The 21,355-nt window shown below is 48.7% G+C and overlaps 1 protein-coding gene across 9 annotated transcripts in view; it reads right to left on the reverse strand.

Annotated features, from left to right (window-relative positions):
- LOC142466812 (uncharacterized) overlaps nt 1-21,355 on the reverse strand; it is a 557,357-nt gene that overhangs the window by 82,568 nt on the left and 453,434 nt on the right. For 2 of the 9 annotated variants that reach the window (XR_012788229.1, XR_012788228.1), the window contains exon 1: nt 13,897-14,007. The exons of 6 other annotated variants lie outside the window; for them this stretch is intronic. The gene's annotated coding sequence lies outside the window, so the exon portion shown is untranslated. Of the gene's footprint in view, nt 1-13,896; nt 14,008-21,355 lie in introns of those variants that run through there. One more of the 9 variants, XR_012788230.1, reaches the window with a different exon arrangement.

Raw genomic sequence — 21,355 nt, forward strand, 5'->3', positions numbered from 1 at the left:
CCTGGGCACCTAACCACCTGGTATCCACAAGACAGGCCCCCCCAAAGTGTGTGAGGAGTAGTGCTACGCCTGTGTGTGGCCGTTGGTGCACGTAGGTGAGATACCTTCCTGGTCTATTGTTATCTTATGCCCAGATACTGTAGGCAGTGGATATTTACAGTTGAGTGTAAATAGCCGCATGGCTATTCCCAGTCGAGTACAAATAGCTGCTTTGCTATCCGCACTCGAGTGTAAATAGCCGCTCGGCTATTCGCACTTAATTGGAAATAAAATGGGGGAAAAAAACATCCAAGTCAAGAATCGAACCCTGGTCCACTCTGTTAATGGGCTGCAGCATTACCAGTGAGCTATAACACTTACTAATGCTTTTGTGGTGAATAAAGGCATTTAAGGTAGACAGAACACTCCCCTATTGACATTCCATACCCCCTGCATCTGTAATCAACGTGGCTTTAGGAGCTGCTTCCGCATGCGTGCGGAAATGCAGGCGACAGGCAAGTTTAAATATACGCGCTGAGGGGAGCGGACGAGCGGTCACGTGACAGCAAACATCCAATGGGGATGAGGGACTAGCCCTGCCTCACCTCCGCCACGCGTTCGCCCCGCGCTCACTGCCTCACCTGTCAGGCCACAAAAAAGCACCAGCTTCTGCAGGTGTGAGGGTTTGGGAGTCACGCCGCCCTCGGCGTGCTCCTCACTCACCTACAGCTCCGACGGTGATCTCCGCAGCACACTCTCATTCCCTCACCGGAGCACCGGTCACTGCTTCACGTGGGCGCGCGCGCGCACGCCAGGACTGCACTTCTAATCTCGGGCTGACGGCTTCACCCGGTCACGCGCACGCAAACCCTGCTATACGGAGGCCTGGCCACACGACGTCGCTCCAACCCCTTAAAGGTACAGCGCAGCAAAACATTGCTGTAATCAAATGCACTCAGACTACTGGGCTTTATGGCTCCTCCCATGGGACTCATTCTGGACCTATCCCTGCGGTAGCCTGGCCCTTCCACACACCTCCACCTTGCTGCACTGCTATTGGACCCCCTCTCCTATATATACCTGGCAGAATCACTGACTCGTTGGCTGAGCATAGAACCAGTTGTTCTCACCTCTCTCTGCCTCCTTATTCTATTTCGCAGGCTTCCTCGTGAACTGAACCGGCTTCCGCTACGTCTTCCTGTACCTCTGGCATCCCGAACTCGGCATACGGCTACACGACTCTCCGCACCTCTGGAATCCCGATCCTGGCTTACGGTAAACGACAACGTCCCTCTCTCTAACCCCGGACCTGGCTAACGGCCTCTCTACCTACCGTACCTCTCCTACCCCGATCCGGAATCCCAGACCACTCTTCAATCAAGACGTGCCCTCGTGGCTGTGGGTGGCGTTCTTTCCTATCCCACCTCAGCACCGCGGTCCCGTCTCGTTTGTGGTGAGCACATCCTTACATTATGCTCAGCCCCCCAAGAATGGACCCCGCTGAGGTGGAGCGGACTTTAAATGCCCATACTGCTCTTTTTACAAGATTAGAGTCTTATCTGGACCAATCTGATAAACGAATGGATGCTTTACAGCAAAGCGTCCACGCCCTTACTCTTCAAGTTCGAGGCCTCACGCGCCAATCTCCACCCGTGGCACCGGCAAATCCTTTCCCGATACCTCCGTTCACACCAGAACCACGTATTCCTCCTCCCAAACACTACGCGGGGGATCCACAAGGATGCCGGGGTTTCATTAACCAATGTCTCGTTCAATTTCGTCTCTCCCCCTCTCGCTTTGTGTCTTCTGTCTCCAAGGTTGGCTACGTCTACTCCCTTCTCACCGACCAGGCACTGGCATGGGCCTCTCCCATCTGGGAACAACAGGGGGCTCTCACGCAGGACATCGATCTTTTCGTCGAGGAATTCCGTAGAGTTTTCGATACTCCAGCACGGAAGTTAACGGCAGCTTCTGCTCTACACCACATAACTCAAGGAGATCGTTCGGTTGCCGTGTATGCCGTGGAGTTCCGCACACTTGCTGCTGAGACGGGTTGGAACAACGAGGCTCTATCTTCTGCGTTCTGGCAAGGTCTGGCAGAAACTCTAAAGGACGAACTCGCCGCACGAGATCGTCCTACTAACCTGGAGGAGTTAATCGCTCTGGCTATCCGTGTGGATCAGCGCCTACTGGAGCGGAGATACGAACGTTCTCATTACCGTCAACGGGTTCCAAGAAGTCTTGCTCCCACCTTCGTGGCTCCGTCACCTTCTTCCGGGGACATTCCTGAACCAATGCAGTTGGGGGGCAACAGGCTGTCGTCTGCTGAAAAGCAACGTCGGCGCACGGCCGGACATTGTATGTATTGTGGCAATTCCACTCACGCTTTACCCCAGTGTCCTCACAGACCGGGAAACGCCAGCTCCCAATGAGATCCCGGAGAGTTTCATTGGGAATACTGACCCTTTCTCCCATCGTCCAAAACATCCTTCCTACCAGGATAGTCTTGCCTATAATACTGTCTGGAGAGGGGTTTCACACCCGGGCACGGGCGTTCATTGATTCCGGTTCTGCAGGTAATTTCATTGATGAGACTTTTGCTAGACAGAACAATATTCCATTTATCAACAGGAGGACGCCTGTAGGTCTGGAGGCCATTGACGGTCGACCTCTAAATCCGGCATTCATCACACTACAGACGGTACCTCTTCTACTGCAGTTCGTCGACGTCCATACGGAGATCATTACTCTCGATGTAATCCACACTCCCTCTGCTGAGTTGATTTTGGGTCTTCCTTGGCTGCAACTTCATAATCCTCGCATCGACTGGACGGATCGGGAACCTGTACAGTGGGCTCCTTCTTGTGCCAAGACATGTACCAGGGTTTTCCAGAAGATCGGTGGCGTATCTACCATATCAGAGAAGATCAACTCCTTACCTTCTGTGTACTGGGAATTCCGTGACGTATTCGATAAAGCACGTTCCGAGGTACTACCACCGCACCGGTCTTTTGATTGTCCCATTGACCTACTTCCTGGAGCACCTCTTCCCAGGGGAAGATCCTACCCTCTCTCTCTTCCAGAGACTAAAGCCATGAACATTTATATTGCCGAGAACTTAGAAAGGGGTTTCATCAGAAAATCTTCCTCCCCGGTCGGAGCAGGATTCTTCTTCGTCAAGAAGAGGGACGGTTCTCTCCGTCCATGCATCGACTACCGGGGTTTGAATAATATCACACGCAAGAATCGATACCCTCTGCCTTTGATTCCGGAACTCTTCGACCGCCTCCAGGGAGCTACTATCTTTTCTAAACTGGACCTGAGAGGTGCTTACAATTTAGTAAGGATACGAGAGGGGGACGAGTGGAAGACTGCTTTTAACACCCATGACGGCCACTACGAGTATCTGGTTATGCCATTCGGTTTGTGCAACGCACCAGCAGTTTTTCAGGATTTTGTTAACGAGATCTTTCGGGACATTCTTAATTCATTTCTTATTGTTTACTTAGATGACATCCTCATCTTTTCTAAATCCGTTCAAGAACACATCGACCATGTTCAACAAGTGCTGTTACGCCTTCGGGAGAACCATCTCTTTGCGAAATTGGAGAAATGTCAGTTCCACCTCAAATCGGTGGCGTTTTTGGGATACGTTATCTCTGACTCCGGTTTCAACATGGATCCAGAGAAACTTAAGGCGATTTTGGACTGGCCTCGTCCTACCACTCTCAAAGCCGTGCAACGCTTTCTGGGTTTTGCAAACTATTACCGACGTTTCATCCGCAATTTTTCCTCTACAGTATCTCCCATAACGGCTCTCACTAAGAAAGGTGTAGATCCTTCATCATGGTCTGAAACCGCCATACGGGCATTTGATCTGCTAAAAAAGGCTTTTGTGTCTGCTCCCATCCTCAACCACCCGGATCCTAAACTTCCATTTACCTTGGAGGTAGATGCATCGGACATCGGGGCTGGGGCCGTCTTGTCACAGAGGACATCTCCCTTAGCTAAACTGCATCCATGTGCCTTCTTTTCGAAGAAATTTTCGCCCGCAGAACGGAATTATGATGTCGGGAACCGGGAACTTTTGGCGATCAAATTGGCACTAGAAGAGTGGAGACACTTCTTAGAAGGTACTGAGACACCCATAACCATTCTTACAGACCATAAGAACCTTCTCTACTTAGAAGGGGCACGTCGTTTGAACTCTCGACAAGCCCGCTGGGCATTATTTTTTTCTCGATTCAATTTTCTCATCTCCTTCATCCCTGGCTCCAAAAATCTAAAGGCGGATGCTCTGTCTCGACAATTCCTTGCTGAAGACAAGTCTGAAGAGCAGCTAGAGACAATTATTCCCTCTAGATGTATCCTGTCCGCCAACTCGTTTGATATCATGGGCAAGATTCAATCCGAGCAATCACAGATTCCTATGGGGCTCAAGGTTCCGGAGGGAAGACTCTACACGGCACCTCAACACCGCAAAAGGGTTCTCGAGTGGTGCCATTCCTCTAAGTCTGCAGGACATCCAGGGATACGGAAAACCAACGACCTTGTTCAACGTACCTTCTGGTGGCCTGAGAGGGCTAAGGATGTGGAGGAGTTCGTCAAAGCATGTGGCACTTGTGCTCGCAATAAAGTACCCCGGGTTAGACCTGCAGGCCTTCTTCTTCCCTTACCCATTCCAGACCGTCCTTGGAACCATATTTCTATGGATTTCATTGTGGAGCTCCCAGACTCCAAAGGAAAGAATACCATCCTTGTGGTAATTGATCGTTTTTCCAAACAAACTCACCTGGTGCCCTTAAGGGGTCTTCCAAATTCCTCCAGGCTTGCGGACATTTTTATCCAGGAGATTTTTCGTCTTCACGGAGTACCTGCAACCATCGTCTCTGATCGTGGGTCCCAGTTTGTGTCAAGATTTTGGAGAGCCTTTTCTCGAAGGATGGGTATTTCACTTCATTTTTCCTCGGGTTACCACCCACAGACCAATGGGCAGACGGAGAGGGCCAACCAAAACCTGGAACAATACCTTCGGTGTTTCATAGCCGAGACTCAGGATGATTGGGTAGATCTACTTCCTTGGGCTGAGTTTGCTCTTAACTCCCTTCGCAATGACTCCACTCAAGAATCGCCCTTCTTCATAAATTATGGCTTTCACCCTTCCCGCCTACCCTTCTCTCCTATACCCTCAGGAGTACCAGCAGTTGATAAACGCATCTCCCGCTTAAAGGACTTATGGACAAGGACTCAGGAGAACTTAAGGGTGGCTACTGGGAGACAGAAACTTCAGGCAGATCGTCTTCGACGCCCGGTTCCGGAATTCGTCCCAGGAGACAGTGTTTGGCTTTCCTCCAGGAACATTCGTTTAAAGGTTCCTACCATGAAGTTAGCACCTAAGTTTCTCGGCCCCTTTCCTGTGGTCAAGAGGATTAATCCTGTGGCTTATCGTTTGCGTCTTCCACCCTCGTTGAAGATTCCTTCAGTCTTTCATGTTTCCTTACTTAAACCTGCATTCCGGAGTTCTCGCTTTTCTAAGTCCACGGCATCTCCACTTCCTCTTCTGGTCCAAGGTCAAGAGGAGTACGAGGTTCAGTTTATCCTGGATTCTAGGATCTCCAGAGGAGGGTTACAATATTTGGTTCACTGGAAGGGCTTTGGACCTGAGGAACGTTCCTGGATTTCCCACCGGGATCTCCACGCGCCTCGCCTCGTTCAGGCTTTTCATCGCAAGCATCCCTTCAAGCCATGTCATGGACGCCCGGAGGTCGCCCCTGAAGGGGGGGGTACTGTGAGGGTTTGGGAGTCACGCCGCCCTCGGCGTGCTCCTCACTCACCTACAGCTCCGACGGTGATCTCCGCAGCACACTCTCATTCCCTCACCGGAGCACCGGTCACTGCTTCACGTGGGCGCGCGCGCGCACGCCAGGACTGCACTTCTAATCTCGGGCTGACGGCTTCACCCGGTCACGCGCACGCAAACCCTGCTATACGGAGGCCTGGCCACACGACGTCGCTCCAACCCCTTAAAGGTACAGCGCAGCAAAACATTGCTGTAATCAAATGCACTCAGACTACTGGGCTTTATGGCTCCTCCCATGGGACTCATTCTGGACCTATCCCTGCGGTAGCCTGGCCCTTCCACACACCTCCACCTTGCTGCACTGCTATTGGACCCCCTCTCCTATATATACCTGGCAGAATCACTGACTCGTTGGCTGAGCATAGAACCAGTTGTTCTCACCTCTCTCTGCCTCCTTATTCTATTTCGCAGGCTTCCTCGTGAACTGAACCGGCTTCCGCTACGTCTTCCTGTACCTCTGGCATCCCGAACTCGGCATACGGCTACACGACTCTCCGCACCTCTGGAATCCCGATCCTGGCTTACGGTAAACGACAACGTCCCTCTCTCTAACCCCGGACCTGGCTAACGGCCTCTCTACCTACCGTACCTCTCCTACCCCGATCCGGAATCCCAGACCACTCTTCAATCAAGACGTGCCCTCGTGGCTGTGGGTGGCGTTCTTTCCTATCCCACCTCAGCACCGCGGTCCCGTCTCGTTTGTGGTGAGCACATCCTTACAGCAGGTGAGGCAGAGCAGGAGCGTGGCCCGAGGCACCATGCCCGAGTCCTTAGGCTGCGGCCTGGGAGGGAGCGGGACGTGCTGGCACCCAAGCGCTGCACCCTGCTCGGCCGTGCAATTTGTGGCTAGGTGCACGCTCATCTGGGGGAGCGGCCACAACGGCACAGAGCTGGTTCATCCTCATTAGGTGAACCGCTTACGTGACGCGCTTGGAGGCGGCAAATTCAATTTTGCTTGCTCTGCAAGCGTCTCAAGCCCCGATGCTCATCCTGGCCAGACACATTATGCATAATGATGTATACCAATTATAAACTGGGTTACAATATATGTGCTGTACACCATTGATCTTAATCAGGGCCACCAACAGCGGGGGAGAAATGGGAACTCGGCAGTACACACACACACACACACACACAATGTCGCTTTGTTCCGGCTGCTGGGGAGCAAGTTGCGGTCGATTATAAATTATTTGCAGGGAAACAATAGAAGCCAAATCTTTGCTTTTAGCATGGTGACATTATTCTGAGAAGGCAATCAGATCGCAGTATACCAAAGGTTGTTTATTCTTTGGATGGCTATGTGAGATTGCACCTTCAATAGCCAGCGCTGAATGAGGAGGCTGCAGACTCACTAGTCTCCTGAATGACAGGGCATCAGAAGGGAGCGCGTCACGTGGGGGCGTGGTGTGTCGGATCATTCTGTCTGCTGGGGATGATTGCACATCGCCCAGCAGACAGGCGCCAACGCGCGCACGCTGTGTTGTAAAGCCACTTGTGTGAACGCTGCCTAAGTCTTGTCTCACTGGCTGAGCGTTACGTCGGCTCCAAAGAGTTCTGTTCCAACTCATGCGGTTCAGTGACGGTGTTGTGTATGTTAGTTCCTCCTTACTCTTGCAGGTGTCAGCGAATGTTGCTGATGGCCTCTTCTGCCAGCTGTGACGTCACATCCGTCACCACTGACTTCCGCTTCAAATCAACTCCATTTACTGGCACAGGATTTTGCTAATGTGCTAGGTGCCCCTAAAGAAATTTAACTTCAAAAACTAGAAAAATGCAATTTCACAAATAATGGCTAGCCATCCTGTTTTCTTTGTACTTTAATTTCAGCTAACTAACATGTTTCATAGCCGAAAAAAGTACAACAGCTGATCAATACTTAAACAAGTACAATAAATGACACATAAATATAGATGGTCGCCTGAGCGACATTTTCCCGAACACTTGAAATCTAGCTCACCTACATTTCGATACTGAATAGCAAGTGACCTGAATTTTTTTTGGTAACTTTTAATATTTTTCGTATTTATACTTTCCTGGTTTCCGTAATTTTTATGTATCTGAAAAGATTAGGAACACATCTATTGTTTTGCGTGGCAAGAAATAACATGCAATGACAACAATGAAACAAGTAATCATAACAGCGATCAAAACGAATATTTCTTTGGTGTATTTTTCCGTTATTTTGTGGTTTTATTATTTAAATCTTTTTTTTCCAACTTAATAAAAATGATATGAATAATGTAGAAGCAATCGGAAGTAATGAATGCACAGAAATACTGAAAACACGTACTTATTCATAAAAGAAGCGCCCCAAAAAATTAGTAAGTGGTGAAGCAAGTGTCTACTCGCCACCTAGTCCCGCCCCCAACTCCGCCCCTAGTCCCGCCCCCAACCCCGCTTTAAAATAAAATATATAAATAAAATATTTAATAAATTCCTAGTAAGAACAACATTCGTTTTTGACAAATGTATTTATTGTATTACATTATACTACAATTAGTCCTTGTTACGTGTGTGTGTGTGTGTGTGTGTGTGTGTGTGTGTGTGTGTGTGTGTGTGTGTGTGTGTGTGTGTGTCGGATGTACAAATAAAAGCCAGATGTGAATGACTAGTTTCCCGAACCCCTTAACCAGTGTCTGGACGTCGCCGCTTCACAATATCTAAAGCAGCAATCCCGCCTGGGATCTTACCTGATTCGCAGTCCCTCAATGTCCATGTACCCTCATTCCCGCAATGTTATACATTGGAGGGGATGTGTTCCCTACCTGTCTTCTGGGTTAGGGGGGGTTCCGATGTCTTCCGTGTGAAGCTTGAGTCAGATCTGGAAGAAAGCAGTATAAGTTATTTCTGTGTAGTTAGGGCAGTTAAGATATATAGGGTAAATAAGATATCCAGATCCAGAGTGTGAGACAGACATAGAGTGTGGGTGAGAGACACAGAGTGAGACACATAGAGAGAGTGAGAGAGGGTAAGAGAGGGTGAGCGTCAGAGAGAGAGAGAGAGAGAGAGTCAGAGAGAGAGAGAGTCAGAGAGAGAGAGAGTCAGAGAGAGAGAGAGAGTCAGAGAGAGAGAGAGTCAGAGAGAGAGAGAGAGTGAGAGAGAGTCAGAGAGAGAGAGAGAGTTCAAGAGTCAGAGAGAGTCAGAGAGAGAGAGTCAAAGAGAGAGAGAGAGAGTCAAAGAGAGAGAGAGAGAGTCAAAGAGAGAGAGAGAGTCAAAGAGAGAGAGAGAGAGTCAAAGAGAGAGAGAGAGAGAGTCAAAGAGAGAGAGGGGGGGTCAGAGAGAGAGAGTGAGAGTCAGAGAGAGAGTCAAAGAGAGAGAGAGAGTCAAAGAGAGAAAGAGAGTCAAAGAGAGAGAGAGAGAGTCAAAGAGAGTCCAATAGTCAGAGAGAGTCAGAGAGAGAGAGTCAAAGAGAGAGAGTCAAAGAGAGAGAGAGAGAGAGTCAAAGAGAGAGAGAGGGTCAGAGAGAGAGAGGGTCAGAGAGAGGGTCAGAGAGAGAGAGAGGGTCAGAGAGAGAGAGAGAGTCAAAGAGAGAGAGAGAGAGGGTCAGAGACAGACAGAGAGAGAGAGAGAGGGTCAGAGACAGATAGAGGGTCAGAGACAGATAGAGAGGGTCAGAGACAGATAGAGAGGGTCAGAGACAGATAGAGAGGGTCAGAGACAGACAGAGAGAGAGGGTCAGAGACAGACAGAGAGAGAGGGTCAGAGACAGATAGAGAGAGAGGGTCAGAGACAGACAGAGAGAGAGGGTCAGAGACAGACAGAGAGAGAGACAGAGACACACAGAGACAGAGAGGGCGAGAGACAGAGACAGAGAGGGCGAGAGACAGAGACAGAGAGGGCGAGAGACAGAGACAGAGAGGGCAAGAGACAGAGAGGGCGAGAGACAGAGAGAGGGCGAGAGAGAGAGGGCGAAAGACAGAGGGTGATTGGGGGTGTGATTGGGTGGGTGGGGTGACAGGGTAATTGGGTGGGGTGACGGGGTGATTGGGTGGGGGGACGGGGTGATTGGGTGGGGTGATGTGGTGGGGTGACACTTCAGGTATCCTACACCTACACACGCACACACACACACACACACTCTCATACATACACACTCATACACACACTCATATGCATGCACACACCCACCCACACACCCAGCATGTCACACACACACACACCCAGCATGTCACACACACACCCAGCATGTCACACACACACCCAGCATGTCACACACACACCCAGCATGTCACACACACATCCAGCATGTCACACACACACACACATCCAGCATGTCACACACATCCAGCATGTCACACACACACACACACACACACACGCACGCACGCACGCACGCACACACACACACACATCCAGTATGTCACACACACACACACACACACACACACACACACACACACACACACACACACACACACACACACACACACACACACACACACACACACACACACACATCCAGCATGTCACACACACAGACCCAGCATAGCACACACATAAAGACAGATAGACACAGCATCCTTTGGACACAAGGAGGGAGGGGGGGTCGGGCGGGCTGTGGAGATGGTAATGCATGAGGCAGGGGGAGCACTTACTTCCTCTATAAACAGCCCTGGAAAGGATTGAGGACGTCACTGCTCCTGCTCATTTAGAGCAAACCAGCCAGCCCAGGCGCTTCAAACACAGACCCAGCATAGGTCACACACACACACACACAGCATGTCTCTCTCTCACACACACACACACATCCAGCATGTCACACACACAGACACACACAAATCCAGCATGTCACACACACACACACACACACACACACACACACACACACACACACACACACACACACACACACACACACACACACACACACATCCAGCATGTCACACACACAGACCCAGCATAGCACACACAGAGACCCAGCATAGCACACACACAGACCCAGCATAGCACACACAGACCCAGCATAGCACACACACAGACCCAGCATAGCACACACACACAAAGACAGACAGACACAGCATCCGTTGGACACAAGGAGGGAGGGGGGGTCGGGCGGGCTGTGGAGATGGTAATGCATGAGGCAGGGGGAGCACTTACTTCCTCTATAGAGCAAACCAGCCAGCCCAGGCGCTCAGCACACACACACACACACACACACAAACCCAGCATGTCACACACACACACCCAGCATGTCACACAGACCCAGCATAGCACACACACACACACACACAGACACAGCATCCGTTGGACACAAGGAGGGAGTGGGGGGGGTCAGTGATAGTGCGTGGGTGCGTGGGCTCCTGATTGGGATCGATGCCGGGCTGGGAGGGGGGGGGGTCAGTGATGCTGCTTGGGTGCGTGGGCTCCTGATTGTGATTGATGCCGGGCTGGGGGGTCGGGAGGGGGGGGTCAGTGATGCTGCTTGGGTGCGTGGGCTCCTGATTGTGATCGATGCCGGGCTGGGGGGTCGGGAGGGGGGGGGTCAGTGATGCTGCTTGGGTGCGTGGGCTCCTGATTGTGATCGATGCCGGGCTGGGGGGTCGGGAGGGGGGGGGGGGGGTCAGTGATGCTGCTTGGGTGCGTGGGCTCCTGATTGTGATCGATGCCGGGCTGGGGAGGATGGGAGGGGGGGTCAGTGAGGCAATGGTGTACTGTGGCAACGGTGTACTAACCTTCAAGCAGAATACAAAAGGAAGGATGATTCGTGTGCGTGGGCTTATATAGAGCCTGTAGCTGGCAAAAAAAAAAAAACCTTGCATCGCGCCAAGTCCCGTCAAACCAATCAGGAAGAAGGATTTTGAAAAAAAATGTTTTTTTTTTAAACAAGCATAGAACCGCGTGCGCTGCGCGGCCATGAGGCTGAGTCGCCAGGAGGCCAAATCTTGTTGGCCCTGGCGACCGTATTTGTCGAGCACTGTATATATATATATATATATCTGTCTCTCTCACTAGGAATGTGTAATAACATATAATATATCTCCAATACATATAAAAAAAATAACACAACCCCAATACATATAAAAAATACCCCAAACACCATCAATACATATATACAGTATATATATAAAAATCAGACTTACCTGCAGGGGGGGGGGGAGGGTGGCGCGGCGTGATGGTGCCTGCGGGTGGTGGCGGCGGTGCTGGGAGTGGGGGAACAATGCTGCGGGGGGGGGCGGCGGTACGGGGTTTCCCGCGGCTGCGGGGGTTGTGTAGCGGCTGCGGTGGGTGGCGGGACGGCCCTGTCATGCGAGGGGGGGGAGGGGTGGCACCACGCCACTGCTCACGCGTGCACCAGTCTGCTGCGGGGGTGGGGCCGATGCTGGTCTGATGGAGGGGGGGGGAGGGGAGGGGTGGCCCGTTGGCAATGGGGGGGCAGCGGTTTTGACCCGATGGGGAGGGGGGGGTAGCGGGATGGCGCAGGGGGGTGAGGTGGCGTGCTGCGAGAGGCCCGACGGCCTGGTCACAGCAGTTGCCCCTGACCACGAAGCACCTGTCTCGCGATGCAGCTCCCAAACGAGCCAGGGCTCCCTCTCACGCCGGCGTGCCGGAAGCTTAACCCAGACTACTTCCGGCGCTACTACAGGGAGACACCGCGATTTTTTTTGCAGCGGTTTTTTTTTTTTTAATTAACAGGCGCCAGGGACGGCAGTACCCTTTCTCCCCCGCTGTTGGTGGCCCTGATTAAGATCAATGGTGTACAGCACATATATAGTAACCCAGTTTATAATTGGTATACATCATTATGCATAATGTGTCTGGCCAGGGTGAGCATCGGAGCTTGAGACGCTTGCCGAGCAAGCAAAATTGAATTTGCCGCCTCCAAGCGTGTCACGTAAGCGCGTCACTTAAGTGGTTCACCTAATGAGGGCGAACCAGCTCAGTGCCGTTGTGGGCGCGCCCTCATATGAGCGTGCACCTAGCCACAAATTGCACGTCCGAGCAGGGCACAGCGCTCCCCGCTCCCTCCCAGGCCGCAGCCTAAGGACTCGGGCATGGTGCCTCGGGCCTCGCTCCCGCTCTGCCTCACCTGCAGAAGCTGGTGCTTTTTTGTGGCCTGACAGGTGAGGCAGTGAGCGTGCTTTGGGGGCGGGGCGAAGGCGAGGCGGGGCTAGTCCCTCATCCCCATTGGATGTTTGCTGTCACGGGACCGCTCCTCCGCTCCCCTCAGCGCATATATTTAAACTTGCCTGTCGCCTGCATTTCCACACGACTCCGCACGCATGCGGAAGCGGCTGCTAAGGCTGCGGTCCCACTAACTACTACAGCGCACGCATGTGCGATCAAGCCCCGCCCCCCCCAGTTCCTCCGGTCCCAGTTCCTACCTTGTCGCGCACCTTTCCCCCGCGAGGGCAAACCAGCCGCGGGACGTCATGGCCACGCCCCGCAAACCTACCGCCACGCCCCCTCCCGTCGCAAACGTTCTCTCTCCCCTCAGATCGCAGTGTAACGCTGTGCACGCGCCGCCCCCCCCCCCCCCCCGCCCGCCGGGCACGCGTGCCACATGCTGACTGGGGACTCAGCCTAAAGCCGCGCTAATTACAGATGCAGGGGGTATGGAATATCAATAGGGGAGTGTTCTGTCTACCTTCAATACCTTTATTCACTACAAAAGCATCAGTAAGTCTTATAGCTCATTGGTAATTCTGCAGCCCATTAACAGCGTGGACCAGGGTTCGATTTTTGGGTTGGATGTTTATTTTTTTTCCATTTTATTTCCAATTGAGTGTGAATAGCAAAGCAGCTATTTGCACTCGACTTGGAATAGCCGTGCGGCTATTTACACTTAACTGTGAATATCCACTGCGGATACTGTACATGTGTGTAATAATGCTGCTTTTGACTGTAAGCTCATAACATTGAACCATCTTTTAACTTGCTCCTTTTCAGCTTTAACCCCTTCGGGATTGTATAACCCCTAGGGGTATATATACTTGTTAGTTTCACTATTTCAGTAAGATGTAAGATGTATGGTCTGAGGAGAGGACGTGTCTGTCCGGAAACGCCACGTGTTTGCATATACCTGCTCTGATGCTTTGAATACAAAGTAAGTTACTTACAGAAAAGGCTCCTGTGTGCTTCCTGCACCACTTTATTTCTTCATCTTCTCTTTCCCGGAAGTGGAGACACTGACTACATCCAGGTCACAGCTCTGTGTCCTACTGCGCATGCTCACACTACGGGGATCATGGGAGCTGTAGTTTTTAGACTTCAAAACAGATCACGTGTCACATACTGTGTGGATTAGAAACAAGACCGTAACATTTCCCAGGCATTGTGCTAGGGCGAGATAGTTTATACTCCTCCTGGTCCTGGATATATATATATATATATATATATATATATATATATACAGTGTTCGACAAACCTATACATTTGCTCGCCCCGGGCGAGTGGATTTTACCCCCGGGCGAGTAAATATTGGCCCAAGCAGCACACGTTTGGTACTAGGTGGCGAGTAGATTTTTTTGTGTGGCGAGTAGATTTTTTGGTGATTTGTCAACCACTGTATATATATATATACACATACACACACACACACACACACACACACACACACACACACACACACACACACATACATTCACACATACACACACACATACATACATATATATATATACACACACATACACATATACATATATATATATATATATATATATATATATATATATATATATATAATCAGTAAAGCTGCTTCAGTTCCTCCCTTTTGGCCAATGTTGATATGAAGGAGGTAACCTGGATATGACATAACCCCTGAGGCTGTAACACAACTAAAGTACCACACACACCTAAAGTCTCCAGTCTCTCTCCCCCTCCCAGCGCATCTCAGACAGCTGTGCTGCCTCTCCCAGCATGGTCATGATACACAGCATTTGTGTTTATATACTATAGTGGTATTGCACTTACTCCTAAAAGCTACAATTATATCTCCTAAGCACACTGATACATACTGCACTCTAAGTGAGTACCTCTCTGCCTATGTTATGTACCTACCTTGTGCATAGAGATCAGTGCCTCATTATCTTCATTAGTAGTAACTAATTCAAGTGTTCCTCTTTGCGTTGATCCGTCAACGGGGTGACTCCTCCATACATATGAGTAACATCAAAAGAGTCACATCTTAAGTGTCATATCTAAAGTGTCTGCAAGAGTTAATTTTGGAGTTGAAATTGGAGGGGAAGATTGGAGGAAGATCTGGACTCTGCATTACACTTTGCCACTGTGAGACATTCTCTTTAAACATCTGTGATTATTTGTTCATTTTTATCCTCCATAAGGCTGAGTTTATAGTGGCGTAGTGCTTGCTGATGCGCGCTGAGCATATATTCAGAGACCCATTATATGTTATGGTGATATTCTGAGTGAAAGCTTCTGCTTGCTTGCTGAAGCTCGCTCAGCTTCCAGCTACAGGCAAATCTGTGTTTCTGTGCTTGCTGGAGAGGAGGTGTGTTCACATGACCGCACAGCCTCCAATCAGAGCGCAGCTCAGAAAAGGAGCTTAGACCCAAGAGCAGCCATTGTTCCCTGATCCGATTTTGATCTGACTGATCCTTACCCAATAAATACATTCAAAAGCCAGCACCGGTTTTGCCAACCCCACACCCCCCGCACTCAGACACCTGCCGCCTCTCACCCACCCGACACACGCCTGCCGCCTCACAACCCTACGCACCGACATTACTGACCACCCGCACTCACCCGCCACCTCACACCCGATCGGGACACACACCTCACATTTTACATCATTTATGTCACTAAAATATACATTGTACTGTGGTGTGTTTACAATAAACCATTTTTAAACAACATCATATTACATTTTCTTCCATGTTTCTTTTCAACATTATTATATAACCTTTCCACCAAATAGTCAACCTTTTGTTCCCCTATTTATACATAATAGTACCTATTACGGATTTACATCCCGGGCAACACCGGGTATATCAGCTAGTGATATCTATATATATTTTGGATATATCTATATATCCTATATATATCATACATATATATATATATATATATCATACATATATATATATATATATATATATATATATATATATATATATATATATATACAGAAAAGGACTGCGCTTGGGTGTGGTGTGACAGCAATAGTATAATAATAAATGATCAAAAAATGTATAAATATATAAAAAACCTAAATGACAATAATAATATTTAACTGTGCAATCAATACGTTCACCAAATGCATATATAGTTATAAAAAGATGTGCTGTGGACCCAATAACAAACTTTTGTCACAAATCCTTTGAAGTCCAAATGAAGTCCAAAAAATGCAAGAAACAGAAAAGCACTGACAGGAAAAGGCTGCTTCTTTAAAGGGCACAACGACCTCCCTCTCCACCTGCATAGAAAATAGAAGAAAGATTGGGCGCTTTTTTCTTCTATTTTCTATATATATATATATATACATACATACATATCCATCACACAGATCCCTGTCCCGCCTCCCAAGCCCTGCCTACCAGAGCACACGCTCTGTCTGAGGGGCAAGAACATGAAAAGCAGCCGCTTGGTAAGCGAGAGGTGAGCATCAGCACTGGAGAGCACGGCCACTCTCCACTATAAACTCAGCCTTACCTGTGAAGTCTCTCCTCCCGCATCTTACTATGCCCTCCCTACTGCTTTTTCTGTTTACTGTTTCCTCACTCCTTTGTGAATGTCTCTGTTCTCTCCAACATCCCCATTCCCCACTGCACCATTATTTATACACCCCTCTCACAACAACTTCTATACCCCTCAATAAAAAACACCCACACAAATTCTCTATTCACACCCTCTATCTACTCCTTCTGACTGCTGGGGATCTCCCCCGTAGCCTGAAGTCAGACATACACACCTGATCTCACTCATGCGTCCCTGCCATCTCTTCCCCTGTAAATGGTGTTAACATTTTCATTTAACACTGACCAGCCTTAAATCTCGCCCCACAAATCAAAGTATCCCAATAGCCTGCACTCATGGCTATTATCCCACTCAGTCACTCCTACCACCCATTGTGACCAAGCACTGCCATCTACAGCACTTACACCTTCACCTACTGTCTCCGTAAGTTTCCCATTAAACCTCTTAGATCAGCGGTGCGCAAACTATGGGGCGCGCCCCCCCGGGGGGGCGCAAGATTATTGAGGGGGGGCGCAGGCGCCGGGCAACGTTGTGTGTGTGTGCAGGCGGCCGTGTAGGTTTGCAGGCTGGTGGAGGTGACCGTGCCTGTGTGCGGGCGGGTGGGGGGCGCCGTGCGGGTGTGTAGGCAGGCGGGGGTAGCCGTGCCTGTGTGCAGGCGAGTGCACCAGTGCCGGTGTCCGGGCAGGCACACATGATAGCGCGCGCGCACGAGTTCGCGGACAACAAGGTCTGCGGAGGTACGGCGGCTGCCAGTGGTTCCTAAGAGGCCAGGAGGAGGAGCACGCCCCAGCGCTCTGACATCACCTCCTGGTGTCTGCTAAGCGCTCTGGACCTGCTCTCCTCTGCTGGCTGTGACCCGATTACTGACACAGTTGGCTGCATTGTCAGTAAGACTCCTCTGCTGGCTGCTATCTGATTCCTGGCACAGCTGACAGGTAGGCTGCACTGTCAGTGAAACTATAAATGTAATAAAATAATTAACAGAAAGTAAAATCACAACATTAAAAACAAAAATAAATAAATAATACATTAGTCCTCGACCAGGGTGGCGCTGAGCGGGTGGGCGTACTTACGCTGGCCGCGGTGGCCAGCGCGAGCGAGCTCCTGCGCCTGCTCGGCGCTTAACAGCTTGCAGAGCAAACTTGATTTTGCTGCTCGCAATCGCGTCACGTGAGCGGTTCGCCCAATGAGGGCGAACCAGCTCCGTGACATCGTTGCTGTGCCCCCAGATGAGCGCGCAGCTAGCCGGACACGAATCGGCCAGGCACGCTTGCGAGCAGCAAAATGAAATTTGCTTGCTCTTCAAGCAGCTAAGCGCCGAGCGTGAGCATACCCGCCCACTCAGCGCCACCCTGGCCGAGGCCTAATAAAGATAGGTAGTAGTGGATGACACCAGGGAAAGCAAATGTGTGAAGGAAAAAAGGGAGGGGAAGGAATAAAAGGGGAGAGGGAATGGAGGTAGCAAAGGAGTGATAAATGCCCCCTCACCCCCCAAATATGGTCCTTGCGTGGCCACGTGCAAACGTGCACGCCGCCGTGCGCACTCCTGCAGCCCAAGTGATTTGTAAACTTTGATTCAGGAGATTGTAGACGCATGGCGGAAGTGTCACGAAGCTGGTTCACCCTCATTGGCTGAACCAGCTTGTGCGTTGCGTCACACGGCAGATGCCTGAAAATACACAATTTATCTTTTCTAAACGCTACTGCGCCAACGCGCCTCTCCACTTGTAGGCGCGCAGGCACGGGGGTAGCTCCCATATGAAAATACAGCAGAGTGGTTTCCGGGCGCACGCACACAAGCACGTTCATGCAGCTACGCTGGCACCATAATCCCAGCCTTAGATAAAATGAGCCGACCCAAGCCATGTTACTGCTTTCTAGGGTCACCTGATGCATTAATAATCCTGAGTGTCAGTTCCTGAGGAGCATGGTGCAGGGTTCAGGGGAAGTGTTCAGTCTTCATCCAGAGCCTTTATACACAGGAGGTCACCTGATTTCATTATCTGTAGTCTGACAGGTCCAAAGTTCAGCTGTTACATTTAATGAGTTAATAAAACATTACTCGGTGTCCCTTGGAGATTTTAGTGCATTCATGGTTCTCCCATCCCTGTCCTACTGTCTTCTGGGTTGCTATAACCTTGCAGTTCTACAGGAACTTTACAGTCAATGGGGGATAATAATTAATGGCCTTAACTCTGGGACAAGGAGCGGCTTAGTGAGACACTGACTCTGGCACTGAGTTTGGAACAGGAGAACCTGGTTCAATTCCCGGTGTTGGCTCCTTTTGACCTTGGGCAAGTCACTTTATTTCCCTGTGTCTCAGGCACAAAAATATAGATTGTAAACTCTATGGGGCAGGGACTGTATCTGCAAAATGTCTCTGTAAAGCGCTATGTAAAATTAGTAGCACTATACAGGAACAAACTATTATTATAAGTAAGCATTAAGAATTTAAACAATATTAAAGAATCCATTTGCAGCATGTCTATTGACGTAAATAAAAAAGGGGTGAGAGATGAGAAGGGGATGAGGAGAATCTGCGTGTGATTGTCACATATGATATCATACAGTGTTGGGCTATATCAGTTTTTTCTCTTTATATAGCCACGGCCTTAATCACCTGATCTAACTGAAGCATCATCTGCGGCTCCGGATGAGTAAAACTTTTGGTACAGTTAGTTAAATATATTTTCTCCCTGAACATGGATAAGTGGCTTTTAAAGGCTGCTGTAAATGCTACAACTGCTACCTCATCAGATGATGGTCCATCCAAAAAAGTACAAAAGTTGCACAACATTGCTGAAAATACTAAAACAACAGAAAGTCCAAATGTGCAAATGGAATCTTTAAGTAGCAAAAGAAGAAAATATAAAGATGAATATCTTAAACTTGGATTTTCTTGGACAATGGTTAATCATGAGCAACGACCACAGTGTGTATTATGTTCTGAGATCTTGGCCAACGACAGTATGAAACCAAATAAACTCACACGCCACTTGGTTACCAAGCATCCAGAATACAAAGATAAAGATATTGCCTTTTTTAAGCGGCATGAAGAATCGCAGAAGGCAAGTGCAAGTGTCATGAATAAATATGTGACAGTATCATCAAAGGCTCAGAGGGCATCGTACGTAGTGTCTGAACTCATTGCACGGACAATGAAGCCATATAATATTGGTGAAACATTAGTGCTTCCGGCTGCAATAAAGATGTGTGAAATTATGCATGGTAGCAAATATGCTGAAGCCTTAAAATCCATACCGTTATCTCGTGACACAGTAAAGAGGCGCATTATAGATTTATCTAAGGACATTGAAATACAACTATTAATGCAAATTCAGCAAAGTGTTAAATTTGCAATCCAACTGGATGAAAGCACTGATATTGGTAACATGGCACAGCTACTCGTATTTGTGCGATATTGTTATGAAGGTGAAATCCTAGAAGAAATGTTGTTCTGCAAATCACTTGAAGGACACACTACGGGAGAAGATATCTTCAGTGTTGTGGAAGAATTTTTTAAGGCCAATGATCTGCTGTGGCATAATTGTGTTGGTGTGTGTACAGATGGTGCGGCTGCAATGATGGGACATAAGAAGGGTTTCAGAGCAAAGGTGCTAAGCATCGCACCTCATGTGAAATTCACACATTGCATGATACATCGTGAAGCTCTTGCTGCAAAAAAGCTTGAGCCCGAAGCTAATGAAGTTCTTAACGATGCAATAAAAATAGTGAATTTTATTAAAGCTCGACCTTTACAGAGCAGGTTATTTTCCATTTTCTGTAATGAAATGGGCTCACAATATGACAGCCTCCTTTTGCATACCGAAGTTAGATGGTTATCACGAGGAAAGATTCTTCGCCGAGTCTTTGAGCTCAAGGATGAACTCCAACTTTACCTTTCAGATCACAACCCCACCTTGGCTGCAAAATTCTGCAACGAAAGATGGCTGCAAATTTTGTGTTACCTCAGCGATATTTTTGAAAAAATGAATGACTTGAATTCATCTCTACAAGGAAAAAATAGCAATATTTTATCAATGGGTGATAAAATTTCAACTTTTTTACAAAAGCTCACACTGTGGAAGCATAAATATGAAGCAGGATCTTGCGAAATGTTTCAATGTCTCAGCGAATTCATAGAAGCCTCTAATGCTAATCCAAGAGAGATTGATTCTGTTATAAAAACACACCTTGAAAATCTCCACCAGAATCTCTCTGAGAGGTTCCGGGACTTGCAAACAGGGGAGCTTCACTGGATTGGGAATCCTTTTGACACCGATGTAGGAAGCACCCACCTACCACTTACTGATCAAGAAAAGTTGATAGAGTTATCAAACGACTCCACATTAAAAATAGAATTCAAAAAGAAAAGCCTTACAAGTTTTTGGGTCACCATGAAGAGAGAATATCCTGATATTTCTGCTAAGGCTATTGACGTGCTCTTGCCTTTTCCATCAACTTACCTGTGTGAAGCTACTTTCTCCAAATTAGCTACTTTAAAAAGCAAAAATCGTTCCCGTCTGGATGTGGAACCAGAGCTCAGAGTAGCAGTCTCTGGAATATCACCAAGGATGGATGTCCTTACTGCCGGCGCTCAGGCTCATCCATCTCATTAAAGCAGCAATACTACATTGCCCTCCTTTTTTTGCTGTTCTTTTTGCTGTTATTTTAATATGATTGTTTTTTGTTTTTAAACATACTTAAATTGTAATGTTTAACTGTTTTAAAAATGTTGAAATATGTAAGTATTTAGACGTATTTGTATTTACATTGTATACCGTTTAATAAAGTTTTTTTTCACGTGATTTTGATTACATTAGGCAGGGGGGGCCCGAAAAATTTCATGGATGAAAAGGG

This window comes from Ascaphus truei, chromosome 15 (genome assembly GCF_040206685.1).
Source record: "Ascaphus truei isolate aAscTru1 chromosome 15, aAscTru1.hap1, whole genome shotgun sequence".
Classification (NCBI taxonomy): Eukaryota; Metazoa; Chordata; class Amphibia; order Anura; family Ascaphidae; genus Ascaphus; species Ascaphus truei.